General features: G+C 43.6%; 1 protein-coding gene across 3 annotated transcripts in view; it reads left to right on the top strand.

Moving 5' to 3' along the window:
* Nucleotides 1–27,192, top strand: part of RAB11FIP4 (RAB11 family interacting protein 4) — a 216,796-nt gene that overhangs the window by 154,134 nt on the left and 35,470 nt on the right. The window contains exon 1 of one of the 3 annotated variants that reach the window (XM_087710325.1): nucleotides 581–702. The exons of 1 other annotated variant lie outside the window; for it this stretch is intronic. The gene's annotated coding sequence lies outside the window, so the exon portion shown is untranslated. Of the gene's footprint in view, nucleotides 1–580; nucleotides 703–1,196; nucleotides 1,297–27,192 lie in introns of those variants that run through there. One more of the 3 variants, XM_087710326.1, reaches the window with a different exon arrangement.

The raw sequence follows: 27,192 nt of genomic DNA, 5'->3' as shown, positions 1-27,192 counted from the left end.
ACAGCGCTGGCTCTGAAACGGAGATGTGCAGCGCCCCCTAGAGTCGGGAACGACTAGCACATGTGCGAGGGGAACCTTTACCTTTAAACTGCCCTACTTATCTTTTACTCCGTCGGAGGAATAAAGAGGCAAAGTATCCGAAGCGTTTTTGGCCCTGCGCAACTACTCAAAAACTCAAATCTTATGAGGTCAGCCGAACTTCCCCCCTTTAACGCGACTATCCGGCACCGCAGCCCAAAAAGACCGGCTTCGACATTTAGCCCCTTTAAGTAGCGAAAGATTTCACCGCTTTTCCCGACGGGTCGGGCGGTTAGCATTTCGGCTAAGACTCCGATTTCCCCGCCGGCCGCAAACAACGACGAACGGCCGGCCAGCCTTGACCTCTTTTCCAAGTGATTATTACCTCTCCGACTCCTGGCTCCGCCCCTTTTTGGAATCTTCGCAAACCCCGCCATTGTGATCTCACCGGACGGATACAATGAAGCGCTCGGGGCGCTTAGCAACAGCAACCCGCGGGGGCGTGGCTTTCGCGCAACTACCAACTGTTGCCCAAGGTGGGGAGGCGAGCGGGTGGAGGAGGAGGCGGGAGAGAGAGAGAGAGACTGTCGGCTTTCGCCGGCGCTGCGGGCTGAGCCTCGTTCTACTCTCCGGGCGGCGGTGTGAGAAGGCGGACGGGAACGTCGCTTCGGCTGCCCGAGCCAGGTAAGAGAAGGATGGAGGGCAAGGCAAAGGGAAGGCAGGCCGGCCGGAATGAATGGGGGCAAGGAGAGGCGGAGTTAGGGACGGGTGGAAGAATGAGGGGAGAAGAGAGACCACTCTCCCTTCTTTTTCTTCTCGGACCTGCTGGGAAGTTTGAGGGCGATCATGGGGGGAGGGGGTTTCTGGCTTCTTTGTGTGGAAGCTGTTTCCACCCCTTTCACCTCGCATATGGATCTGGTTTGAGCTGGGCGGCTTCCAGTTACCTGCTTTTCCTTGTCACGCGTTTCTTTTCTCTCTCCCTTCCTCCCTCCCTCCCCGTCTCACTCCCTCTCTCTCTCCCACTCTCCCTCCCTCTCTCTTTCTCCCCCTCCCTCCCTCTATCCCTCTCTCCAATTCTCTCCCTCCCTCCCCCTCTTTTGCTCCCCCCTCCCTCCCTTCCCCCGTCCTCCCTCACTCTCTCTTCCTCCCCTCCCTCTCCCTCTCTCCCCCTCCCCTCCTCTCTCTTCCTCCCCCTACCTCCATCTCTCTCCCCCCCGTCTCTGCGGGCATCCAAACTTCTCGCCGCGCCATCCCTCTTTCCGACGCATCTGTTCCCGGGCAAGTGTCCAGGACTGCACCGACTGTCCGCGCGAGTTTTTTGCCCTCTCGATCTGGAGGGCGGAGGGCTGGGGGAAAAAAGGCTAGACCGTTCAACCTTTCGCTGCAGCCTGTTCTGTCGGCCGTTGGTTAGAGAAATTGTCCTGCTGGGTACCTCAAGGCATCGTCGGGGGGAGGGGGGTGAATTCCAGAAAAAGTGGGTTGGGGGGAGAAAATCCTCTTTTGTTAGGGCTTGGTTAGTTTTCTGACTCGAGGGAGCGGGATGGGGGGGGGGAAATGGTCGAGTACCCAATGCGGTAGCAGCTCCTCCTGCAAGCTGAATATCGGAATGGGGTTTTTTTTGGGGGGGGGGGGAGGTTTTTTTTATTTTATTTCTCAACTTGCGACACGAGTTGGTTTGGAAAAGGAAGGCAGAGAGGACGCAACCTGGGTGGGCAAGAGAGAGCGAGCCCTGATCCGTGACCTTTTTTTTGGGGGGGGGGGCTGCTTTTACCGAGTGTGAGATTTTCTGTGGTTAGGACCCCCTTGGGGAAGGAGGGAAAGCGTCCAGGCATTAAAAGAGACGCATAATAGCCTCTCCCATCTGCATTTTGATAGTGGATGAATGGGCAAAGTTGGATGAGTGAATCGAGTAGAACTTTTAATGATTTCCCCTACTCTTGCTTTGGAACGACGGAAAGAAAAATTTAAAATTCTGTAGATCTGACAATGTGGATGCTTGGATCTCTACTGTACTAGGATGAATACTTTTTTAATGCAGGATTTATTTCTGTTAACTTAATGACTACTCTAGACTCCCCTGCTAGCTGAATAGGGTAGAAATTGCCCTACTTGCTTTCATCTGATGGTAAAAATCTATGCTGATACTATATGTATGCTTGCTGGCAGGGTGCTGCATTTAATTTATGCTTGTGCTATAGGCAGGCATGTTTTATGCATATGCTGTGAGAAATCAAAAGCATTCCTATATATCATGGGTTTGTTGTGAAACCTGGTAACAGTTAAACAAAGCATTTTGTCCTTATGGCACCGGGGGATTGTTAGTGCTTACAATTAAAAGGGTAAGAGATACTCTACTTACACTTATAGAAATACTGATAGTTTCCAGCAAGAATGTTGTATTCTCAAGAACATTACTTTGAGGCTGTATGTGTGTACAGTCATCTATTTCTGCAGCAATACTCAAAATGCTTTATAAATTCTGCTTTTTCACTTCATCTCTGTGAGGTATGTCTGCTCAGCATTAGTCAGGTGCATTCTTATTGAGCATGACTGATACCTTATTTGAGCCTTAAGTAGCCGATGCCAGGGTGATCTTTATGGTAGTTGATTGCTTTTCCAGTTTAATAGATTCTAATTCTATCATACCTGTCAATAAACCAGTGGGGTGTATGTGTGTGAAGTAAGAAAGTGGATTGTAACCACATAATGGTCAAAAGTGAAACAGGCTGGGTGGGCGGTAAAGCATTCTTGTTGGGTATATATTCTGCAAAAGATTGATGTATTGATGTGTTTGCAAGTGCTGTTTGAAGCAGGGTTTCTTACTTCCTGGGCTTCCATTTTAGATTTTCAGCCAACAGATTTTAAAAGCCTAGTTGACTTAGTAGCTGTCATTTCTGTGACCAGCTAAAAATGAAAATGAAACAAGCTGCTGTATAGCTTAATGTTTGAGTTGTAGTTGGTGGGAAGAGCTTCTAAGAAATGGATGAAATTGATGTTTTACCACATAGCATTTCAATTAGGATGTTTAATTATTTAATTATTTTCTATTTGACTGTAAATTCTATTAGCATTTAAAGCATATTAGATGATTTGCCTTATTTTCTGCTGATGATATTAGTTTAGCGTGCCTGATATAAATTAGCTTGGTCTTATTTTGTGTGTCCTTTGGCAGTGAGTGTGTGTGCCAGCGTGCTGCTTGTACTGTTGAGTTGGGGACAATATTTTGTCTTGCAAAGTAGTGGTTGATTCAGTTTACAGGAGCAGCCGAATGGGATTAGGGTGGAGTTGGGTTATTTGGTACATTTTGGCCTACATGCCAAAATGTGACTAATCTAATTGATGCTACCCATGTTTTAGCAAGAAATGCTGAATATAGCAGCAGTGTAACTAAGGTTGGTATCTTAAATGATTGCTTCTCCTTGTATTATTACAAGGCATTGTATGAAATTGACTGATTAACTTGATTAACCAGTTATGATGCCAGTTGAAGGTCAGTATCGATCTGGTAATGGACATGGAATGTTAAATATAAGAGATCTAAATGCTAAAATTAGAAAATGAAATTAAAGTAAAAATAGATATAAATCTAAAATATGTGCTAGATTAGAACCCAAAGATTTGAGCCAAGTAGATTTTATGGGCTTAGGAAAATAAGATTCTGTAGATTGGTAATAATTGAACTTGTATTTCAGTAAATGCTGATAATAGACGGAATCAGCACTTGGTTTGGGGAAAAATAGTGCTACATTCTTGATTGGGACTGAGTGGGAAATCATGCTAGGTAATAAACACAAAATGATAGGTAGGAAGAAGATGAGTAGAAAAAAATGTGTGGACTCATTTGGATATTCAAGAATGAATAAAAATATGACTGGTGACAATCTGCTTAGAAAAGAGAAAAATATAAATCTAAAAGCATCATTGAATCTGTTATTTATGGATGGAAGAATGATAGGATTAGAGAAGGATGAGATGCAGCACTGTAGTGAAAGAGGCTATGAATAAGAAAAGCATAGAAAGTGGAATGATTCCTACAAAAATCAGAGTGAAAAAAGGTAGTTGCAAAGAATGTACTCAAGTGGGGTAAAATAAGGAACGGTTAACATTAAAAACACAGAAGATAGAGACTGATTCTAATGGCTAAACCAGCTAGAAGAAGAGTTAATTAAAAATAAATTATTTGCAATAAAACTGAAGTGGGAGAATATTCAAATAAATATTATAGGAATGTTAATGGGAATAGTGATCAAAAATTTATAGAAATGGCTTGTTCATATTATTATGAAAAAGCAAAAAGCAAAAAGTTTTGATTTGATGCTAATGCCTTATTTTACTGCAACAGGGAGAGTCGGAAGTCACTGCTTCTTTTTCCTTTTTTTCTTATCCTTCCTCACTTCCCCCTCTTCCTCCCCATTGCTTTTCTATTTACTTTTGTATTTTGTATCTTTTTATGACTCAGTAAAAGTGTTAAACTGGGAATAGTAATCAAAAAGTAGATTTGAAACAATTGGTTTAAGTTTTATATCAAACAATGATGGGAAGGAAATCATAAATATGATAATGTTTGAAAATGATGAGATTGTTGGCAGAGTTTGTAAAAGCTGAAGCAAATAATACTTTTGACTTGGAGTTCCAGTGTGGCTTATTAATACAGGTTTATATCTAGAGGCTCAATCTGTGCCTGATAATCAGAAGAAGGTTTTCTCCCATATGAAAGTCATAGTAGCAAGGGTGAATGCAAAAATTACAGAAGGATTGGTGGAAGTGCTCTAGGGAAAGAGTTTAGCAGGATTTGTATTGAAAAGCTAAGAGACAAGACAGTCAGCAAAATTTAGGAAATGTAATGTGGCTTCATGCCAAGCAAGGGATGTGTGGCCCAGATATTCACTTTTCCACAGGTCACTGAGAAATACATGAAAGCAACAAAAAAGGTATTGAATATTGTTGATTTGGAGAAAGTGTAAGATAAAGGCAATTGGCTTAAATTATGACAGTTGTTGAATGTGGTAATAGTGGTGTTTAATGAAGGATTTGAAATTGAGCCTGGAGTTGGAGTTTAGTGCCATAAGAAACAATAATTTTCTTGCCTGATTTCCTGGTATGGCCATTGCATTTTTTCAAATTTGATAAATCACATTTTTTCAAATTAGATAAGTAACTTTTTGAAGATTTAAATTAAAAAGGAAAAAAATATATCTGGTCAATGCATTTATTGAACCCTCCCCATTTTCCCAGACTCCTCTGTTAAGCTAATCTTCACATTGAAATGGGGTGGATAAAAATCATTTTTAAAAAAATAAAAAAATAGGATTTTTTAAAAATTCAAATTGGATGTTTTTGATTTAAATCAGATTTTTTTTGTTTTATCAAATTTATTTTAATGAAATGCTTTTGGAGTAAAAATCTGTCTAAAGATAGTTTTCTATTTAAGATACATTAATAATTTATTTTTTTCGGCAAGAAATGGAGCTTAGTTATGTAGTATGAGGCTATACATTCTGCAATATTGGGACTGTTGGTGAGTCAACAGCAGATGAGAGGAGGACAGAGGTGACAATTGCTCTTTAAAAATTACGATTTAAATCGAGTTGATTTAAATCAAGCCTTTTAAATCATGATTTAAATCAACTTGATTGAAATCAAATCCACCCTGCATGGAAATACGAAAAGATGAGTGAATACTAGGCTTGGTGGGTCAGAGATGGTCTCTTCTGCCCAACACTTTGAGAGCGTCATATCTCTCTTCCTATGAAATGTAATGCACTCCATGTTATGTCACATTTCTAGTTCAGCTTCCTGTTGAATTAGTAAAGTAAACGAAGAACACACCAGACTGAAGATTGGAATCATTCTGCTGCCTTCCTCTTTTTCTACTGGAAATACTAAATTTCACAAGAGGCTGTGAATGTGGGAGGGATTGCTCTTGTTTGTTCTGCAAAGAAGAGTTTGCTTTCAAATAATGTTTCCTGGTAGGATAGAGTTGCTCCAATCAGGATTGCTTCTATTTGGGGTTTGAGAAACGACTACTCTTTCACATAGCCAATCACCTCCTTGAGTGTCCATTGCGAATTTTTACCTTCCAAAGTCACACATATAGTGTGACAGTTGATTTACTGTTACAAGCGGGAATCATGAAAATGTCAATTTCTCTCCTTTTACATACAAGAGTTCTGTGTCTCCCTTTCCTGTGCCTGATGCAGACCTATATTAAAAAAAGTTATAATGAAATATGGGAGGTTATATTTGTATTTAGTCAGTTTTTTCCTCGTTTATTTATTTATATATCAAACTAGCTAATAACCCGGCGTTGCCTGGGTATTTATTTATAGGGGGAATTATCAGGACCAAATGTAATTTCTAATGTTTGATTTTCCCCCTTACCAGAATAAGCCTCCTTGTGGAATACTGTGAATCCATTACCATGGCAACTCCACTGCTCTGTACAGTAGAAGCAATTTTACAGCAGTACAATAGAAGCCATTTTAAGGCACAATAGGCTGTATCTTCACAGAACACACACACCGAGGAGTTTTAGGGGTGTCTTACCCCCACAGTATTTGTTTCCAGAGAGTAAGTCATCTGTGTACCAAGTTTGGTTGAAATTGCTCTAGGCGTTCCAGAGTTATGCTGGAAAACAGACACACACATAGCCATATAATTAATAGATAAATAGATGATAGATAGATAGATAGATAGATAGATAGATAGATAGATAGATAGATAGATAGATAGATAGATAGATATAGATATAGATATAGAAACTGCCCCTCTCACTCATATATGTTGACTCTGCAAACTGCTTAGAGAGGGCTATAAAGCATTGTGAAGCGATATATAAGTCTAAGTGGGACACTAGGGAGAAAGACGTTCCCTGGCAAAAGGCTACAGCATGAGCCCAAAAGCTTGAAAGAGCAAACCTTTGATCCTGGTGACTGAACTCAGGTTGGATCTGGCAACATTTTCCTGGGACGTGTATATTTACCTTCATTCACAGTTGTTTAATGACCCTACAAAGCTATAGTGGCACTGAAAAAAATGATATATGAGGGGTGGTTTTTTCCCATGCTTATCATCAATCGTGAGATTAAAATTCTGACAGTTGGCAAGTGCCCCTATATTTATGCCAGTTGCAGTGTCCTGGGGTTATGTGACCACTTTTGCAACCTTCTGACAAGCAAAGTCAATGTGGAAGCCAGGTTCACTTAAGTTTCTGTATTATTAATTTAACAACTGCAGTGATTCATTTAACTGTGGCAAGAAAGGTCGTAAAATGAAGTAAAAGTCACTTGTCTTGCTTGGCAATAGAAATTTGGGGTCAAATGTGGTTGTAAATTGAGGATGACTACCTTTATACTTTTCAAAGCTTGTTAAACACCTGTGATTCAGTCAGTAAGTACTATATTGTCCTTCATTGTTACGATGACTTAATCTCCTGACTACTGAAGCTCTTCAGGATATTCTTTCTGCTACTATTTCTAATTTTCTTTTGTTTTTATTGCGTTATTGACCTTACGCTTATCTATATACAAGAAATTGATTTACAGCTGGGACAGGGAATATTTGGTGAGGATGTGAGAGAGTGAAAACCGAGGTGTGTGCAGGCGTGGGCTGCTTGCGGTTCACACGACTTTGGGTGATCCTCTAGCTAGGATTCTGCCCGGTTTGGCGAACCCCCATATGCCACCCCTGGCTGACCACACCCACCCCTCCTCTCCCAGGAGTCTCCACACGCCCCGTTCATCATGCCTGGTAAGTGCAGGGCTGGTGCGGAAACTCAAGAAGGGGGGGAAAACGGGCCTACCGGAGGTTCTGCAAGTCCTGACTCGGGCCTGTTTCTGGCCTCTGGAGCCCAGGGGAAGTAGTTTTCGCCCTCCTGGAGGCTCAAGGAAAGCCTGGGAAGCTTGGGGAGGGTGAAAATCACCTCCCCCCTGCCGTGGTACAGGAGGCCAACTAGACCATGCCCACCATGGCCACACCCACCCAGCAACAGGACAGCAAACCAGTTGTTGCAGTTTTGAAGCTCACCCCTGGATGTGTGTTCTATGCTGCTTCCAATTCTGGAATTTAAACTAAAAAACTAAATTTAAACTTCCCTGAAGCCTCCGGAGCGCAAAATCCGGCCCTACAGGCAATCCGGAAGTCCGGGAACGGACTTCTGATTGCTCATAGGGTTGGTTTTAGTCCTCTGGAGCCTTCAGGGTCATTTTTCGTCCTCCGGAGCCTTCAAGGAAGCCTCTGGAAGGCCCCTGAAGGCTCTGGAGGGCTTAAACAGGCCCTACAAGCAAACCAGAGGTAGGTTCCCAAACTTCCGGTTTGCCTGTAGGGATGGTTTTTTGCCCAGAGGGGTGGGGGAAGCTGTTTTCACCCTCCCCAGGCTCCCATGAAGCCTCTGGAGCCTGGGGAGGGTGAAAAATTGCCTCAAAAAAAGACTAAAGTCAGTTAACAGGGCAACGCCTCGCGTGCCCTGACAAATGGCTCTGCGTGCCACATGTGGCAAACGTACCAGAGGTTCTCCATCCCGGTCCTAGGCTATTGATTTTTGTTAACAGCCAATATGGTTATATGGTATTTGCATTATGTATATCATATATCATTACATTTCAAATAGAATAAATACTTCGTTGGGTTTTTTTCGTAGTTGCTAATAAGACTTTGATAAATGATCAGTCATGACCTTTGAATGGGCCAAATATATAACAACCCTACTGTGGTCCAGTAGGATGGCAAGTTAAGGGCACTTTTTAAAAGAGAACAACTGAACTAGGTAAAAAAATAGCAGATTTTTGTCCAAACAAACAAAAAAGTTCTTCCAGAGTAAGCAGTATGGCAAATCAAGATAAAAATCTGGATAAATAAGGTTTTACTTTTGCAATCAGTCACTGGAATTCTTCCTGATCATAATATACTTTCATATTTGAGCAGCAGGCTTCTTATTATTGCACAAGAATAATCAAATTGCTTGTAGTTTTTTTAAAGTAAACTTCCCAATATTTCTTCATATTTAGAACAATCTCCATTTTTAGTTTTAGATTATTCCAAATTGACACTCTCTTCATCTTGCAGTCTGAATGGTTTACAATTCTTCCGAAGATACTTTGTCAATATTCACACTTTATTTAAGTACTTTTACAAGTGTCATCTTTTAGTGTGTGAATAAGATGCAAATTATGTGATAGATTTCTGTGAATCTTAAAAATGCATAGTTATATCCTTCGTGTCAAGGCAGAAAGCTATAGTTAAACATTTAAGTTTCAAAAGTTAAGTGACTTGTTATCTTTTGCCAAGGTGCAAAAAATATGTTAAACAAATTTATGAACATTGGTGCATACTGCTGTAATTTTAAGTCTTAAGTCAGGATAGATTTTTTTTCAGTGAAAATATGTCCATCCATATGCACTTTAAAATTGGTTTATGTGCATGCACTGTTACAGATGATTGTAGTAGCCTGTGTGAATAAATTAACCCAGATTAAAAGCTTTTGGAGTCTTTGAATCATCTTGTTGAGTAAAAAATCATCATTGCTTTGGAATTTAAATTCCTATCCTTTAAGCAAATTGGTTATAAAAATTTGGGAAAAACTAAAACACACATGATATCAGATGGTATCTCCAGATTGGCCTTCTCTGGATAGCAGAATCAGTGCTTGGTTAGGATTTGAGACTGTATGTTGGTTGTTGGAAGAAGACAATCTCCAGCTTCCATATTGTTACCAAGAAACTTAATGGTTGTTTCCATAGAGTCATCAGGAGTCAAACTTGACTTCAGGATGTTTACCTATCAAATATAGATGTTCAGCTGTGTTTACTTTTTCTTGTATAGCACTCAGACCTTACTTGAAGCAAAGGTAAAGGTGATGTCACAGTACTTACAGCTTGCCCAGGTGAAGTGTTCCTGTAGTCTGTCCTGGGGGTGGATACAGATTCAGCCTCCAGGCCTTCCGCACAGCCCTTAAAACCTGGCTGTTCCGACAGGCCTGGGGCTAAAGACTCACTGCCCCACTTCGAATGGTATGACTGTTGTGCTTTTTTTTAACTATGTATGGTTTTATGTTTTCTGTAACTTTGTTTTTCCCTCCCTTTGAGTTGTGAGCCGCCCTGAGTCCCCTTAGGGAAAAGGGCGGCATACAAATAAATTAAAATGAAATGAAATGAAATGAAATGAAGCTTCTGGAGTTGAAAGGGTTCTTTTGTAAAGTGGGAAGCAGGGGAGTTAGCTTAACAAATGTTGGGGGGAGCATCCCCCTTCCTCTTTTGGTCTGCTCTGATTTCTCAAGGTCTTTTCTTGATGTTTGCAAAGTGGGGTGAGGTATGGGCCGTTTGAGCAATGGCTGAGTAAATGCCACAGGTGCCTCTCCAGAAGCATTTGTTGCCAAATGGAGCTGGCTGTTTTAGCTGGTGGAATGAAAATTAGATAACTGGACCTCTGCTCATGAATTTTGATTTGAGGAATGGAATTTTTCTGTGGGGAAATCCAATGCCATAATCTTGCTACGAAGAGCAGCAAACCAAATAAAAAATGTATACCATACGGGTACCTGACTTTTGACCAACCATCTAAAGGTAAAAGTAGAAGGCTGTGTCATAACCACTTAATTTAGACTCTTTTTGTTGTGGCTCTGACCACATGCTAAGCCCATAATTTCTCTTCTCCCACAAGTACAGAAATCTGGATTGTGGTGAGACTCCTCTGATCATGGGCAGAAGGGAGAGACAAACCATCTGTGTGAAAACCTTTAAGCATCAGAAGTATTGTTAACATCCTTTGGGATTTGGGGGATCTGAAGGACCTGTTTATAGCAAGGACTGGTAATCTTTTCAGGCCCCAGAGCACCATTGTGTAATCTGCATGATCTCACATAATAGCAAATGCTTTCCCACTAATTGCTCTACATTAAGTAAAATTTAGACAGTCTCACTGTGTTACAAAGAGGCTTGTCCTCTGTTAAAGAACTGGGAATGTTTTATGCAGCTCTGGAGCAAACTCAGTGGACACTACTTAGAAAAACTTGTGTAAAGTTTAGGGAGATTTTTAAAAGTTTTAGTTTAATAACAGAAGAAGTCACAGTCAGTCAGATCAACTTTGATGGAGTAGAATATGGGATTTTGGATTCCTCTTTCTTCCAGTCCTCTGGATTTTATTAGCCATAATAGTTATTTATTAATCAAATTTGTAGAGCTGACTATCTCACAGAACATGACTCTGGGCAACATACAATTGAACTCAGCACATAAAAATAAGATAAAAATAATAATATAGAAAATACAAAGTTCAGGTTAAAAAATGTTATAAAAACAATACACAAACCCTGGGCAAAGTGAGAATAAAAAGGCTACCTCAACTATGGAGCCAACTAAACATGAGTTGGAAGAAATGTTCTTCTGGATTCAGTTCCAAGTGGGGAGAAAGAAAAGATGGTTTTAATTGTGGACAAGGACGACATGGCTTGAGGTCCTGGGGAAAAGGGGGATCACATGCATTGAAGATCTTGAAGAAAAAGGGCAGTGATGATAAGAGTCCCTGGGGTTTTATTTCTTCTCTTGGGCCCCACCTTGGAGCTTCCTGTTCCTGTGTAAGAAATGTATTCTCCTTGTATACCCCATGTCCAAGCATGGGGTAACTTCAGCTTGCTGCCCGAGGACTGAGTTTAACATATTTTTGTAGCTCCGCCTCTTGCTCCCCTGAGATGCCCAGTTTTAAAAAACTCAGTCACCCTACAGGACGCATTTTGGGGAGATCCAGTCCTTGTGCAGCAAGCTGGTTCCCCTATTCAGTTTAGAGTAGCTCCTAGAATTTTTATTTTCAGTGTTGTTAGCTAGATTAGATCTTTGTTCCCCTTTACTTTCTCTTCAGTTCCAGTCTGGCTTCGGTTATCTTTAAAATCAGCTGTTTGGCACAAGGCAGGCTTCCTGGAGCGAGGCTGTTTTCTCTTCGTTAAAAGCTCCTAGTTGCCGTGGGGAGGCTCGTCGGCGGCCGCTGACGAGCCCAGGGGACGGATAGGTATATAGGGTCCCCAGCACGGAGCATTAGGCTCTTCTGCTTCCTCCGGTGTTGCTCCAGGCGCGCGCGCGTTGCGGCCACCATTTTGAATCTAAATTTGGCGCGCTTTTCCTCAGAGCCTCTGGCCATTGCCGTGCAGCCTCTCACTAGCGGATCACCGCGGAGAGCGCTTAATGAAGGGGCCTAGCTCTGGGTTGCCAGGCAGGCTCTCCTCTCCCCTGGATTATTCCAAGTGGCTGCAGGGGCTTTTCTGGCTGCAATCCGGCCATTCTCCCTTGTTAAAGCGCAGGTCTGCAAGCTTCCGGCCTTTCCTCAGCCGGGGCAATTATCCCAGCTCCACTTACCTAGAGCCTTCGATTACCATCTGGCCTGACTCCTGCAAGGCTCTTCCTCTCACCAAGAGATTGCTTCTTCTGACCACTTCTACAGCTATCGCTCTTTCTAAGTCAGAAGATGGAACAGCGTGGAATAGCAAGCTGGGCCCACCACTTCCAAACGCAGCAGGCCCAATCCTGCTGCCAAAGGTGATGGGGTGGGGTGTCCAACCAAAGAGAAGCGACCCAGAGTCAGCAAGGCCTCTAAGGCAGATGAGAAACTTGCTGAAAGACGCCAGAAGGCACTTGAAAAGCAATTTCAAAAGGCCCAGGCTGCACAGCAGCAACAGGCAGGCAGGCCCCAATTCCAGGGAGGTTGAGGCAGGGCCTTCCCTTCCCACTTCCCAGCCAGGGGTCTCCCTCTCCTTGCCTGCTGAGGAGGATTTTGGGTTTTCCCCCAATCCTTCTAGGGCCTCCATGGGGTCCCCCTGCCACTCTCTGGTTGAGGACTCCCTTGATGATGGTGACTCCCTTGCTGGGGAGGAATCCTTAGCTCCCTCTGAAGCTGAGCTGATCCTGCCTCAGGCCCGGGAGTCCCAATTGTCCAAATCCATGCAGGATGTGGTGGCACATGCAATCTCTCAGGGTATTTTGGATGGGATTCAGCAGTTGGCCTCAAAACTGCCCTTTGCCACTGCTATTGCCTCTACTGCCCCCAGGGGTTCTGGCAGTTCCAACAAGACTCGTGCCACTCTGCCTCAGGAGCCCCCAGTTAGGGAGGCTTCCCTGGCCCCTACTGGGATCAGTGAGGTATCCGAGGGGGAGGAGGCGGAGCAAGACTCCCCAGACCTCTCAGAGGATAAGAATTCTGCCCCGAGGCGCCTGCCTCTTTGGGTCTCTTCACCCCCCCCCCCCCAATGTTTAAGGCTATCCTGACCAAGGCTAGGGCAGCAGCACCCCAGATGAGTCTGCCGGCTCCAGCAGAGAAGGTCCCTTCAGCTCAGGGTTCCAAGGAAACCATTGGGCCCCAGGACCCAGGTGCGGGTCTGTTTAAGGAGGCTTCCCCTCCTCTGGATCTGGTCCCAGCCCCTCAGCTGTTTCTAGACATCATTCAGCGTCAGTGGGCCCAGCCGGGCTTCATGGCCAATCCTAGTGGTACAGACAAGAAGCTCTATTCTATGGAGGGCCCTCTGGAGGAGCTGCTTAAGCTTCCCTAGGTAGATGATCCTATTGTCTCCCTCACGTCTAATTCTGCCGTTCCAACTGATTTACTGGAGGGCTTGAAGGCAGAAGACAAGAGGGCAGAGTCAGTCTCCCATAAGACCCACAAGGCCATGAAGGCTTCTGCATCTTCCTCATATTTTGGCAGAGCGGCCCTGTTCTGGTTACGTAAGTTATTAGCCGGCCTCCCTGCAGGGGACACCAGGGCTAGACAGGACATTAATAAAATAATAGCGGCTGTAGAATATTCTGCCGACGCCTGTCTTTCCGCCACCAGGTTCTCTTCTAGAGCCCTTGCCTCCAACGTAACTTCACGCCGCCTCCTATGGCTTCGCCATTGGCAGGTGGACGTCAAAGCCAAGTGGAAGCTAGCTTCCGCTCCATTTAAGGGAGGGAAATTGTTTGGGGAGGCCTTGGACCCCTTTCTAATGGAGCCAAGGAGAAGCGCAAGATTCTGCCTCCAGTCACCAAGAAGCCAGACTGCAAGGGGCAGCCCTTTTGCCGTGGTTCCTTTTAAGCCCTGAGCCTTCTGCCTCCTCGGGGGGCGGGGGAAACCATCGGTCCTACCCTCAGTCCCAGGACTGCTCCCAGGATAAATCTTCCTACAGGGATAGGAACAGGCAGCAGGGCTTCCGCAAACCATTCCGCGGGGGGGAATTCCAACCGTCCCTTCCGGAAGTCATAGTGACCGTCACTGGGACCCTCCAATTGGCGGCCATCTCCAGCTTTATGCCAACTAGTGGGAGGGGACCACAACGGACACCTGGATTCTGAACACGGTCCGTCACGGATTGACCCTGGAATTCCTTTCCTTCCCTCCAAGGACCTTTGTCCGTTGCCCCACCCCCAGGTTGCCCCACAAGTTCCAGCTCATGAGGGCAGAGATAGATGATCACTTGTTATAGATATCAGCTATAGAGAAGGTTCCCGAGGACCAGGAGGGCAGGGGTTTCTACTCCATCCTGTTTCTGGTCCCCAAATCCTCCAGGGGTGAGAGCAATACTGGACCTCAAGAAACTCAACAGGCATCTGGCATACAAGCGCTTCAAGATGCAATCCCTTCAGACCATCCTGGGCTGTGTCAGACAGGACGACCTCTTGACCTCAATAGATCTGAAGGAGGCGTATCTGCATGTTCCGATCCACCCAGCGCATTGCAAGTTCCTGAGGTTCCAGTTTGCCAACCAGCACTTCCAGTACAGGGCCCTCCACTTCAGGCTCTCATCGGCCCCTCGGACCTTCACCAAGCTGCTAGCCCCCATCGCTGCACATCTACGATCTATCCCGGTACGACTGGAATGCTACCTGGACGACATCCTCATACACTTGTCGTCCAGGGGGCAGGCCCAGAGAGACCTGGACACCACCATCCGGGTCCTCCAAATACACGGGTTCTTGGTCAATCTCGCCAAGAGCCATCTGAACCCGACCTGCAGAATTCAACACTTCGGCATGGTGATCGATTCCAGGGACTGCAAGGTCTTCTTCACGCAGGAGAGAGTAGACAGCATCAGGTCTCTGGTGAGGTCCATCAGGTCGGTGGGGTCGGCATCGGTAGTTTCCCTCTCCCAGATGCTGGGGAAACTTGTGTCATGCATTTCAGTGGTTCTGTGGGCACGACTGCATACGCAAGAGCTCCAGTGGTTTCTGCTGCTGCTCCAGAGGCACAAGGCCAGCAACTCCAGGAGGAGGGTGCGTCTACCTCCGAAGGTTCTATGATCCCTCAGGTGGTGGCAGACGGACGCTCTTCTGAAAGGCTGCTGCTTCAAGGAACCGGAGCGCCTGGTCATAACAACGGATGCCAGCCTCTTCGGCTGGGGCGTTCACCACCAGACTCAGGTGGTCCAGGGCCGGTGGTCACAGGCGGAGCTCGCCCACAACATCAACTGCCTGGAGCTCCGGGCTGCCGGACTAGCCATGCGCCATTTCCGCAGTCAGATCGAGGGGCACGATGTGCTGATCCTAACAGACAACATCGCCACAAAGGCACATATCAACCATCAGGGCGGCACGCGATCTCTGGCCCTGATGTCAGAAGCGGAGGCGCTAAGCTGCTGGGCAGAAAGGTTCCTGACCTCCCTCCGGGCAGATCACATTTCGGGGGAGGACAACGTGACGGCGGACTGGTTGAGCAGGACCACCATCCAGAGCTCGGAGTGGCGTCTTCATCCAGCTTTATTCCACCAGCTGACGCAGAGGTTCAGTCTCCCAAAGGTCAATGTGTTCATGACCCGAGCCAACACTCAGCTTCCCCGGTACTTCACCAGGTTCCACTGCCCCGGTGCGGAGGGGACAGACGCTTTTCGGTCGCCATGGCCACCAGGACTCCTGTTCGCGTTTCTGCCTCTGATTCCCATGGTGATGAGGAAGATCCTGTCAGAGGGGGCGGAGGTGCTTCTGGTAGCTCCTCACTGGCCCAGAAGTCCTGGTTCGCCGATCTGGTCAGTTTGTCAGTTAGTCAACCTTGGCGCATACCTCAAGATCAGATCTCCCTCAGCCAGGGGGCCGTTCTTCATCCGGAGCCCCAGTGGCTGCAGCTGGCTGTCTGGCACTTGAGGGGGACATCCTGAGGCTCAGCAAGTTCTCCAACAAGGTCATTTGCACCATACAGGCCTCCAGGCGTCCCTCCATTGTCAGAACCTACGAAGCTACTTCCTTCTCTTGCTGGTGTGACACTCATTGTATTGTGACCTCTTCTGCCACCATTCCGCAGGTCCTGGACTTCCTGCAGGAGGGTTTGGACAAGGTCTCACTCCTAACACCCTCCAGCACCAGACGGCAGCTCTGGCCACCATCCTGTCCACGGACTCTCTATTGCCGCTTACCAAACATCCACAGATCCGTAGCTTCCTCAAGTGGGCTACCAATCTCTGTCCTCCTGTCATCCACAGATACCCGACCTGGGACTTGTCCTGGACTTCCTACAGGAGGGTTTGGACAAAGGTGTCGCTCCTAACACCATCCGGCACCAGAGAGCGGCTCTGGCCACCATCCTGTCCACGGACTCTCTATTGCCACTTACCAAACATCCACAGATCTATAGCTTCCTCAAGGGGGCTACCAATCTCTGTCCTCCTGTTATCCACAGATACCCGACCTGGGACTTGTCGGTCGTGCTACAAGTCCTGTCAGTGCCTCCCTTTGAACCGCTTTGGACTGTTGGCCTCAGACATCTAACCCTCAAGATGGCCTTTCTGGTTGTCATCACCTCGGCTCGCAGGATATCCGAGATGGCCGTCCTCTCGGTCAGGGGTGACCTTTGTATTGTGCATTCGGACAGAGTAGTCTTCAGATTGGACCCGGCTTTTGTGCCAAAAATAAACACTGTTTTTCACAGGTCAGAGGAAATTGTTCTCCTAGACTTTTGCCCGAGCCCCAGACACCCAAGAGAACGACAGTGGCATAAACTTGATGTCCGTCGAGCGGTCCATATTTACATGAAACGGACGGCTCCCTTCCGCAAATCGGAGGGGCAGGAAGGTTACCTCTTCCACCATAGGTCGCTAGATACAAGCTTGCATCAAGTTAGCCTATGAACAGCAGGCCAGACCGGTCCCTCTTCGCATCACAGAGCACTCAACGAGGAGTGCCGCAACTTTGGCTGTATGGGCCACACAAGCATCCATTGAGGAGATATGTCAAGTCGCTACGTGGTCCAGTCCATACCCATTCGTTAAAAATTACAGACTTGAGGTCTTTGCCTCCGCTGAGGCGTCCTTTGGGAGAAGAGTTCTGCAGCAGGTCATCGCGACTCCTGTGGGCTTGGACAATTCTTCTTCCCACCCTGGGATGACATAGCGTTGGCATGTCCCGTGCTTGGACACTCCAAACAGCGCCTAGGAGAATGACAGTTGGCTTACCTGACTGGTCGTTATCTAGGCACTGCGGAAGTGTCCAACCCCACCCGAATAAGTGCCCACGGGGTTCTGTTCTCCAGTGGGTTTTTTTTGCATCTCCATCTACGACCTTTTTGGACTCTCTTTGGTTTTTTAAAAACTGAGCCTCTCAGTGGAGCAAGAGGCGGAGCTACAAAAATATGTTAAACTCAGTCCTCAGGCAGCAAGCTGAAGTTAACTCATGCTTGGACACTCCCGCAGCGCCTAGAGAACGACCATTCAGGTAAGCCAACGGTTATTCTGATTGGTGGTCCCCGGGATGGAGGGCATGGTCTTAGCTAACTTTGTGGCTGGCTGTCTCCCAGGCTTAGTTGAGTCTTGCTGGCTGATGTAATCTTCCCAGGTGCCATGTGGTGAGATGGGGAGAGGGCTTTGGGCAATTCCTACTGTGGCTCTGCTTGAAGGAGGTAAATCTTTGTTATGTAGAATAGAGTGGCTCAGGTCTTAATGGCCCATTGACAAAAGTGGAGTGGGAGGGTGAGTTTCTGCCTTCCTTTTAGGGGAAATATTCTGCCCTTTTTATTATTTCATTTTCCTAAGAGAGGGGTGGGTAGTAACTTCCTATTCCTGGGAGCATCATGCCTGATAAGATAACCTGATCTTGAGGGGCTTCCAGTATGTGAAAAAGGATGGAGCCAGTCTAATTTTGAGGGAAAGAATGTTCCATAAGAGAGCACTCTGGCAGAGAAGGAACATCCCCTAGGACATCACCACCCCCAAATATAGATCCTGCAGCGTACACTTTCTGCTCAATCAAATCGGATGGGCTGATGGGATCAGGGAGAGGTAGTCCCTCAAATGGCCCAGTCCCATGGCTTGAAAGGTTTTAAAGGTTAAAACTAACTAAAACTGAATTAGATCTGGAAGCCAATTGGCAACCAATGCAGCTAGATTACCTCAACATCACAGATCTTTTCAACAGATCTTTTCAATATCCCATCTTTATTATTTTTACAAATAACTCAAGATGGTGAACATATCCAACACATCTTCCTCCTGTTTAGATATCTATCTATGATTATATATGGACAGTTAGACAAGGTGATGTAATCGTCATGTTCTGTCTCATGCAAACACATAGCTTGATATGTTTTTCCACATACTTAGGCTTTCTAAATCCAGCCTCTCTCAATGCCTTCTTTATACCCTAGGACTTGCCATGTTCTTGCCTTGCAGCAGGTGTTGATTGTAGTTCTTCAACCCTGAGGTTTCACAAGGAAAAGAAAGAATACACTGCTTTATCCATTCTTTTGCATAGCACCAAAGCAAATTTCATAGTGATTTATAAAATCAAGCAAATCGATTTTTATTCCATTTATCTTGCCTTATAGTTGGCAAGTCAGTACAAAGGATACAGGACATATTTTGAAACAAATTGCACTTTTCTTTTGGCTAAATAAGCAATTAAAAAAAAAAACACCCCTGAAAATAGAGCTAGCTTAATAGACATAATGCACATAGCAGGAAATTGATACTGTCATTTTTTAAGCTTTTCAACACTACCATAGTTATGGTCTTTGATTTATGTTTTGAATATATTATTTTTTCAAATGAATTAAGAAAAGTTCATTGATAAATCTACTCTAGCTGATTCTTAGGACTAGCCATTCAGTAGCAAACTGAGGCTACCAGCCAAGAAATTGTGGCCCTATAGCTGTGATGACGAACCTATGGCATGTGTGCCACAGGTGGCACACAGAGCCTCTCTGTGGGCACGCATGCTGTCGCCAGCTGCTCTTCTGGTTTCCGGCATGCTCTTGCGCATTGGCTAGTGGGTCTTTGCTAGTCTTGGAGCGCTGGTAAATGGCCTGAAAACGGCCCCAAAAACATTTTTCAGGCCTTCTCAGGCCGTTTTCCACGCCAAAAACAGCCTGAAAACAGTTTGAAAACGTCCCACAAAACAGCCAAACAAACAGCCAAAACAACAAAAAAACAGGCACTGGCCAACTGGTCCTCAGGTTTCTGGCACGTGCACATTGCACGCGCATGCATGTGCATTCTGGTTTGAGCACTCGGTGCTGAAAAGGTTTACCATCACTGCCCTATAGAATGCTAGGAACAACAGCAAAATTTTTACAAGTCCTGCAGATTTTGTTCTGCTACTCTATTATACTTCGAGTGTTCTCTCTCTCACTCACTCACTCTCTCTCTCTCTCTCTCTCTCTCTCTCTCTCTCTCTCTCTCTCACTCACTCACTCACTCACTCACTCACTCACTCACTCTCACTCACTCACTCACTCACTCCCTCACTTTGAACAGCATTCTTGTCATCTTCTTGATTCTTTTTACTCTTTGTCAAAACCAGGTGGGACCATCCTACCCAATTATGCGAGGCTGTCTGTCACTTCTTTCATCCCATTATTACTGAATGTTAATTCTCTTTGATCCTCCTTGCTTTGTGCATTTTTCTGTGTAAATTCTTCTGAAGATTAGATGCAGATATTTTTTTATTCTTCCTTTATAGTCTTACTCTGCTGTTAACAATTTTTTGGCCTCCTGCCTCTGCTGGCTTCTTTAAGTTACCCCTGCTTTCAGTTTAGAGTCTTCTTGCCTCGCTTTGGAAAGCTCTTCAATCTCTGCTGCCTATTTTCCCTTGCCAGTGTTCAGAGTGACTACTGGTGAGGCTTGATCTGCCTAGAATATTAGATATTTTTAGGATTGCAGTGGGAAGATAGTTCTGTGCTGTAATGGCTGCTCCGTACCTTAGGCATTTTTCACAACTGTTACTAAGGTTACTTCTTGCTGGAGGAAAAAAACCTACAGGTTTAGCGTAGGTGTGAAAGAAAAAAAGTGTGGATTCCCCCCCACCCTCTGAAAGTAAGCTGAAAGTAATTTTCAGCACAGAGCAATGGCATATTCAACTCCATGCTGAAATTTAAGTAGTTGTTCCTAGTGCACCGAAGGACCAATATATATCAGAGCTGGAGAATCTGTGGCTACTTAGATGCCGGTGAATTTATTTCTTAGCAGCTCCAGTGCATGGCCAGTCATGAGATAAACTGGGGCTATAATTCAGCAGCATCTGAATTAGATGCCCTTAATTGAGAATATGGTATTTGTGGTATTATTTGTTTATGTATTATTTGTTTAGAAAATATTTGCACTGTTTTCAAATGGGAAAGGTGGGTTTGAAAGGTACATGGGTACATTGATACACAGATTGGTCAATGAACCTAAATATCTTAACAGAAATTTTTAAAAAACTATATGTATTCCCATGAGTCATGAGAGAATATGGAGTACTTTCCTAATAGAAAAGAAATATTTTAAGAGGCCGGAATCCTCCTTATCATTGTTCTAAATCTAATGTATAAATGCATGATAGCAAGCCTGATTTTTTTTAAAAAGTAATTCTAATTCAGTTGTTCCTTTCTTCGTTGTCTTTTTTTTTTTTTAAGGATAAACCAATGCATTGACATCAAGTACAGAGATATTATTCTGGATCTGCACAAAGTGTTCTCTCCTTACATTTAATAGTATAAATTAGTATGCCACACTTCTTTTTCCTGAGCCAGAGAATGGTTGGAACAATCTAATCTAATTCCACTTATTAATAAATAAAACAGGATTGCTATCTCAGTTTTATTTGGAATTCTTGTTTTCTTTTCCCCTAAATAAGTGCAGGATACAAACATAAATTAGCTTAGAAGCTAAAAAGCATTAGCTTTCATTTAGGAATAGATACAGAACTGAGAGGTAAAATGTATGATTTATAAGAATGTACATGAAATATGCTAACATTATTTCAAGCTTGGGAGACAAGGTTCAGAATACTTCTTTGGAACGTTCTGAATTGGCAGAGTTTTAATGGAATGTAACTGAACACCTTGAATGTTCTGGAATCTTTAAAAGAATGTTCTTGTTCTTTGTTTTTTACCTTAAGGCCACAGAAACAGGTTGCGATGTAAGCAGGTTGAACTACAGAGAAGCTGATCCATTTTTGTTTTTAATGAATTTTTTTAAAAAAAATTATCATTGAAAACAAAGCAAATTTTAAAGCTCAGTTCCCCTCCCCCCCATATTCTGTATGCACAGATGACCACAAAAGCCTGAGAAATAGCAACAGCCAGTATGATTCATTTCAGCAAAGCCCATAAATGTGGTAACAAAAATACACTTATCAGACTATTTGCTTGAAGCTCCTTTTCCTTCCTAATAGACAGTTAAAGAATTCATGTCTGCATTTAGCAGTTTGAAAGCAGCACTTAGCAAGCTAAGGTATGAAACCGCCAAAGTGTGAACAAAGTCCACATACCACAAAACAAAGCAATATAGTCTCTGTATTTTATAACTTGAAGCCTACAGATTTCAGGAGGATTATTAGAAATGTTTGTGTAATGTGTACAGAAAGCATATTCCATTGTCTAATGGCTACTTTGTTAACGTGTCTTGAAGCAAAGGAAATGATGCCTGTATACATGGATATCATCAGATGGAGCACCCAGAAATCAAGCTGACAATATGACTTATGACAAGGAATGGAAGTGCTCCATTTTAACAAGATAGATACGGCCACAGTTTGATTCTGGAACACATAATGTGCAAGTTCCAAATTGAACTACAATGGGAAAAAACAATTACCCAGTGTCCACAATATGATCTTGAACACACACACCCACAAACACCATTTTCAAAAAAATCAGGAATTACTTTGAAGTGTTGACTCTCATTGATAGGAAATGCAAGAAAATATGGTATGAAAAAGTTGTTGTTAACAATGAAGGTGAAAACAAACAAACTGCCAATGGCCAAAAAAATGAAGAAACCAAATTGGGTATTAAAACAAGAGATTGTGGAAATTGCCAGGAAGAGAAGAGAAGCCAAAGCCAGGAAAATAGCAATAGCAATAAGATTTATATACCACTTCACAGTGCCTTTACAGCCATCTTGAAGCAGTTTAAAGAGCCAGCATATTGCCCCCAACAATCTGGATCCTCATTTTACCAACCTCAGAAGGATGGAAGGCTGAGTCAACTGCATTCCATCCACTGCGCCACCATGGCTCCATAAAAATAAAGAATTTTGGGAGGAACTTGACAAATTATTTCAAAGAGCTGCTTATATGGAGCAATAGTATAACAATATCAGTAAAGATACCAAAGATGGAAACAAACATGGGAAAAAAAGACTTCCACAAATTCAGAAGGAGATTCCAACTTCAGATTAGTATGCTAAACGATCAATCATAGAAAGAAGAAGTATATTGAAATTTTGTAGAGTAAATATACAAACATGCAAGATACCTTAAAGCCGTGATGGCGAACCTATGGTACACATGTTGGAAGTGGCACGCAGAGCCAGCTCTCTGGACACCCGAGCCATTGCTTGTTGCTCTTCCAGGTTCCGGTGCGCTTGCCAGCTGGTCTTCACACACATAGGAGCACTGGAAACCAGAAGAGCAGCCACCCGGTGTGCATGCGTGCCCCGGGAAAATGATTTTCCGGTTTCTGGCATGTGCATGCACATTGGCACACTGGCATGCATGCACGCCAGAAACCAGATGACCAGCTGGTTGGTGAGCATGCATGTGCCGGAAACTGGAATATCATCTTCCCACTGCATGCATACGCACCGGGTGGCTACTCTTCCAGTTTCTGGCACACACACGCACTTCCATTTCGGCACTTGGTGCCAAAAAGATTCACCAACACTGCCTTAAAGGATACTCATTGTTTTATTGTATTAATGTAGGAGGACAGCCGTATTAATCTATGGTGCAAAAAAGCCAGAAGGAGTCTGGGGGCAGTCTTCTCTGACTAACAAACTGAGATATGTCCTCCCCCCCTTATTGCTTTGGTGATGGATCTCACCTGTGTTTGTCAAGGTCATCTACCTTATTCTCTATAGATTGGTTAGATTGGAAAAAATATGAGTGTTTAAAATTGGAGGAAGTAACATCAGTAATTTGAGGTATGCTGAATACACTATTCTGATTAAAAAAATGATTGTATTTTCAGTGCAACAGTCAAGGAATTATTGACTCTGGTTAAATGAAAATAGCAACATAGTCTAAGCCAGCAAAGATGCAGCTTATTATGTGAGTGAGAATGAGCAGCAATGTGCTATGACAGATATATTTTTCTCCTGATAAACTATGCAGAACAAGCAGCTGAAATATATATATATATATATATATATATATATATATATATATATATATATATATATATATATATATATATATATATATATATATATATATATATATATATATATATATATATATATATATATATATATATATATATATGGAAATTGTATTGGAAAAAAGATGAATTGGAAATCCACAAAAACTGGCGGGGTGTGGGTGGGGAGGAATGAGAATTTTGGAATGGTAAGTTGCAGTTGCATGTCACACAATGTTAATATGTTATCAAAGTGTGGAGTTGTTCTAAGAAAATATCAGAAGGCTCCGAGATCCATGCAGAGTTTAATAATGAACACATCACTGTGCATTTGTCAAAGCTCAGGATAGTTGTGTGTTAAACTGAGGATCCTGCATGACCCTTGTAAAAGAAATGTACTGATTAAAACAAAAAAAGCACACACATTTGACTAGCTATACTTTCTATTCCCTTGTTTAGAACAATATTCTATAGTAACATGTTTTCCCGAAAATAAGACAGTGTCTTATTTTCTTTTGAACCCCGAAATAAGCACTTGGCCTTATTTCTGGGGAGGTCTTATTATTTTTTAAGTGCAGAGGTGGCAAGTGTGGTCACCTCATGGCTGCTGCTGTGATGCAATATTTTTGGACAGGTCTTATTTTCGGGTAAGGGTTTATTTTAGCACATATGCTCAAAAGCCCAATTGGGCTTATTATCCAGGGAGGTCTTATTTTTAGGGAAACAGGGTAGTACTTCTATAAAGGTAAAGGTACCCCTCACACATATGTGCTAGTCGTTCCCGACTCTAGGGGGCAGTGCTCATCTCCGTTTCAAAGCCGAAAAGCCAGCACTGTCCAAAGATTTCTCCGTGGTCATGTGGATGGCATGACTCAATGCCAAAGGTGCATGGATCGCTATTACCTTCCCACCAAAGTTGGTCCCTATTTTTCTATTTGCATTTTTACATGCTTTCGAACAGCTAGGTTGGCAGAAGCTGGGACAACTAGCGGGAGCTGACCCCTTATGCGGCACTAGGGATTCGAACCACCGAACTGCTGACCTTTTTTATTGACAAGCTCAGATTCTTAGCCACTGAGCCACCATGTCCCCTGTGGTAGTGCTACTGCACTCTATAAACACTAAATGACCTATTTAACCTGAATATAAGCCAGCCGGTTTTTTTCTTTTCAATGCCATGTAAGATTATTCCCCCTCCCCCCGTTTGAGCTTCCTTTAGTTTATTCAAAGAAACTTGATCCAATAACTGCTTTGAATGGCAACAGTCTCCTCCTCTCCCTCCCCCATTAAAACAACAGGTAGGGCAAATGCAAACATTGTCATGGGTCCTGACCTATTTCCGGATTCCAGATCACTCCTGTTTTGGCTTTTCTGCCTCTGGCACCAGAAACTGATGTGTCTCAGTTTTTTGCCCTCTGCCCCACATATTTCCTCTATGAAAGCAAAGAGATTTCAGGATACCGCTGAAAAGATGTAGAGTAATAAAGTGGATTTGTTTGTCTTCTGTCTATTCTAGTATCTGGAGTTGAAAGCCAGTAATCCTTGATTTAGGATCCACCCAAATTTCTGACAGACCTACCTGAGGAGAGGATACTTGTGATTTGGTTGGGGATTGTGTAACTGTACAGTGTATAGTTGTGTAACTGTACTTTGGTCACCAACTTTGGATGCTTAGCAACTGGGCTGCATTTACAGCCATTTGCCCCATCCTCCGGTCACATGATGTATTTTTCGATGGTTTTGTCAAAACTGGCATTTACTTTCGGTTTTCAGCTAAACTAGAAGCTGTTGGCTTGCTTAATGACCAGGACATTTATTTAACGACCACAGCAGCTGCTTTACAATTGTTACATTCGCGTAATGACCACTGCAATGAAGATTGTAAAAGCAGGTTAGTCCCATGATATTGTATGACTGTCACAAGTTATGACCATGATGGCAGGCTCTATTACAGTCATAACTTGAAAACTACCTGAATATTAATGTGTCCTTAGTGAAGATTTGCAACATTTTGCATTATTTTTTATCTTGAAGTGAATAAAAAAGGCAAGGTATTAAGTATTAAGTATTAAAAAATATCATTTATGAGAGACCAGTATATAATCATCTACAATATTTTTCAAACTTGGCAATGTCAAAATGTGCAGACTTCAGCTCCTAGAATCTCCCAGTTCCCCATAATTCCCTGAACTTCCTCATTGCTGACTGGGGAATTCTTGGAGTTGAAGTCCACACATCTTAATATTGCCAAGTTTGAAAAATCAACTAGGAGAATACTGAGGTGTGTGAATAATTATCCTATGATCGTGGAGACAGCAGCCACACTGGGTTTGCCTGTCCAGTAACCAATTGGACTGAGTCTACATTATAATGTCCTACATTTTTTAAAAGTTTAGTTTATGTTTTTTAATTTCTTACAGCTTTACGCAGCATTTCTCAAAAACCAAAATGGCTGTGATCCTTTTCCAGTCTGGGCCCAGGGCTAGGATCCTTTGATTTTATTCTTCCTCTCTTGACAACAAACAATAATCAAGAATCAGAACGTTTGTGTTATCTTTTCCTACTGTGTTTCCCCGAAAATAAGACAGGGTCTTATTTTCTTTTGACCCCACGAAATAAGTGCTTGGCCTTATTTTCGGGGAAGTCTTACTAGGCCGCCCAGAGTCCACCGGGATTGGGCGGCCTAGAAATTTAACAAATAAATAAATTATTTTTGAGATCCAGGAGGCAACAAGTGTGGTCACCTCATGGCTGTTGCTGTGTTGTAGTATTTTCGGGGAGGGCTTATTTTACCACATGCACTCAAAAGCCCGATTGGGCTTATTATCCGTGGAGGTCTTATTTTGGGGAAAACAGGGTATATGCATACAAACTCTCTCTTTAATCGCTTGATTGATTATGTATAATCAATTTGGTGTTGGCTTGTAGCAATTACATATTTTTTTCCAAATCAATCTGTCACTAACCTGGTTTTACAGGTCTTTCAATGGTGCATTCATCACCACAGTAACTGTATCAATCCATCTTGTTGCTTGTCATCTTCCTCCCACCTTTCTTTCACAATTCTGATTATTACAGGGTTCCCCCCCCCAAAGTGTTCAGTCTCCACATATATCCAGAATAGGATAATTTGAGCCTGGCCACTTTTGTCTCAAGTAAACACTCAGTGTTTATTTGTGTAAGAATATATTTCTTTGTTTCCTTGGTTATATGCACTATTCTCACGTGTCTCCAACAGCAAAGTTTAAAAGCACGAATAGCCTTAGCATATCTAGTATTTGTAAGTTCCTCTCCTGACCTTTTGCAAGTGGAGTGCTTAAGTGCAGCAAAAACTCATCAGTTGCTTTTCTTCATCTGTGAACTGAACACAGTGGTGCAGAGAATTGCCAGAATATTTAAGGCAACAGGCTGGAAACAGGGATATTGGGCGTTTAGGGACAAAACCAGTTGGGTGATCTTGTTTCTCCCTCCCTTCTGCTCTCCCTCCCCCTCCCCTTAGGAAGGAGACAGGGTGAAAGATGGGAAATAGAAAAGAAACGTCTTTGAATATTACAGTGATACGGGGGGAGGTGTTTTAAAATAGAGATAGAAATAAGAGGAGAATAATTGTGTGTGTGTGTC

The sequence above is a fragment of the Thamnophis sirtalis genome, unplaced genomic scaffold, assembly GCF_051295495.1.
Source record: "Thamnophis sirtalis isolate CommonGarterSnake01/CBP01778 unplaced genomic scaffold, rThaSir2_p1.2 scaffold_3, whole genome shotgun sequence".
NCBI classification, from domain to species: Eukaryota; Metazoa; Chordata; class Lepidosauria; order Squamata; family Natricidae; genus Thamnophis; species Thamnophis sirtalis.
Note: the sequence above shows the minus strand (reverse complement) of the source record. Positions and strands in the feature narration are given on the sequence as shown.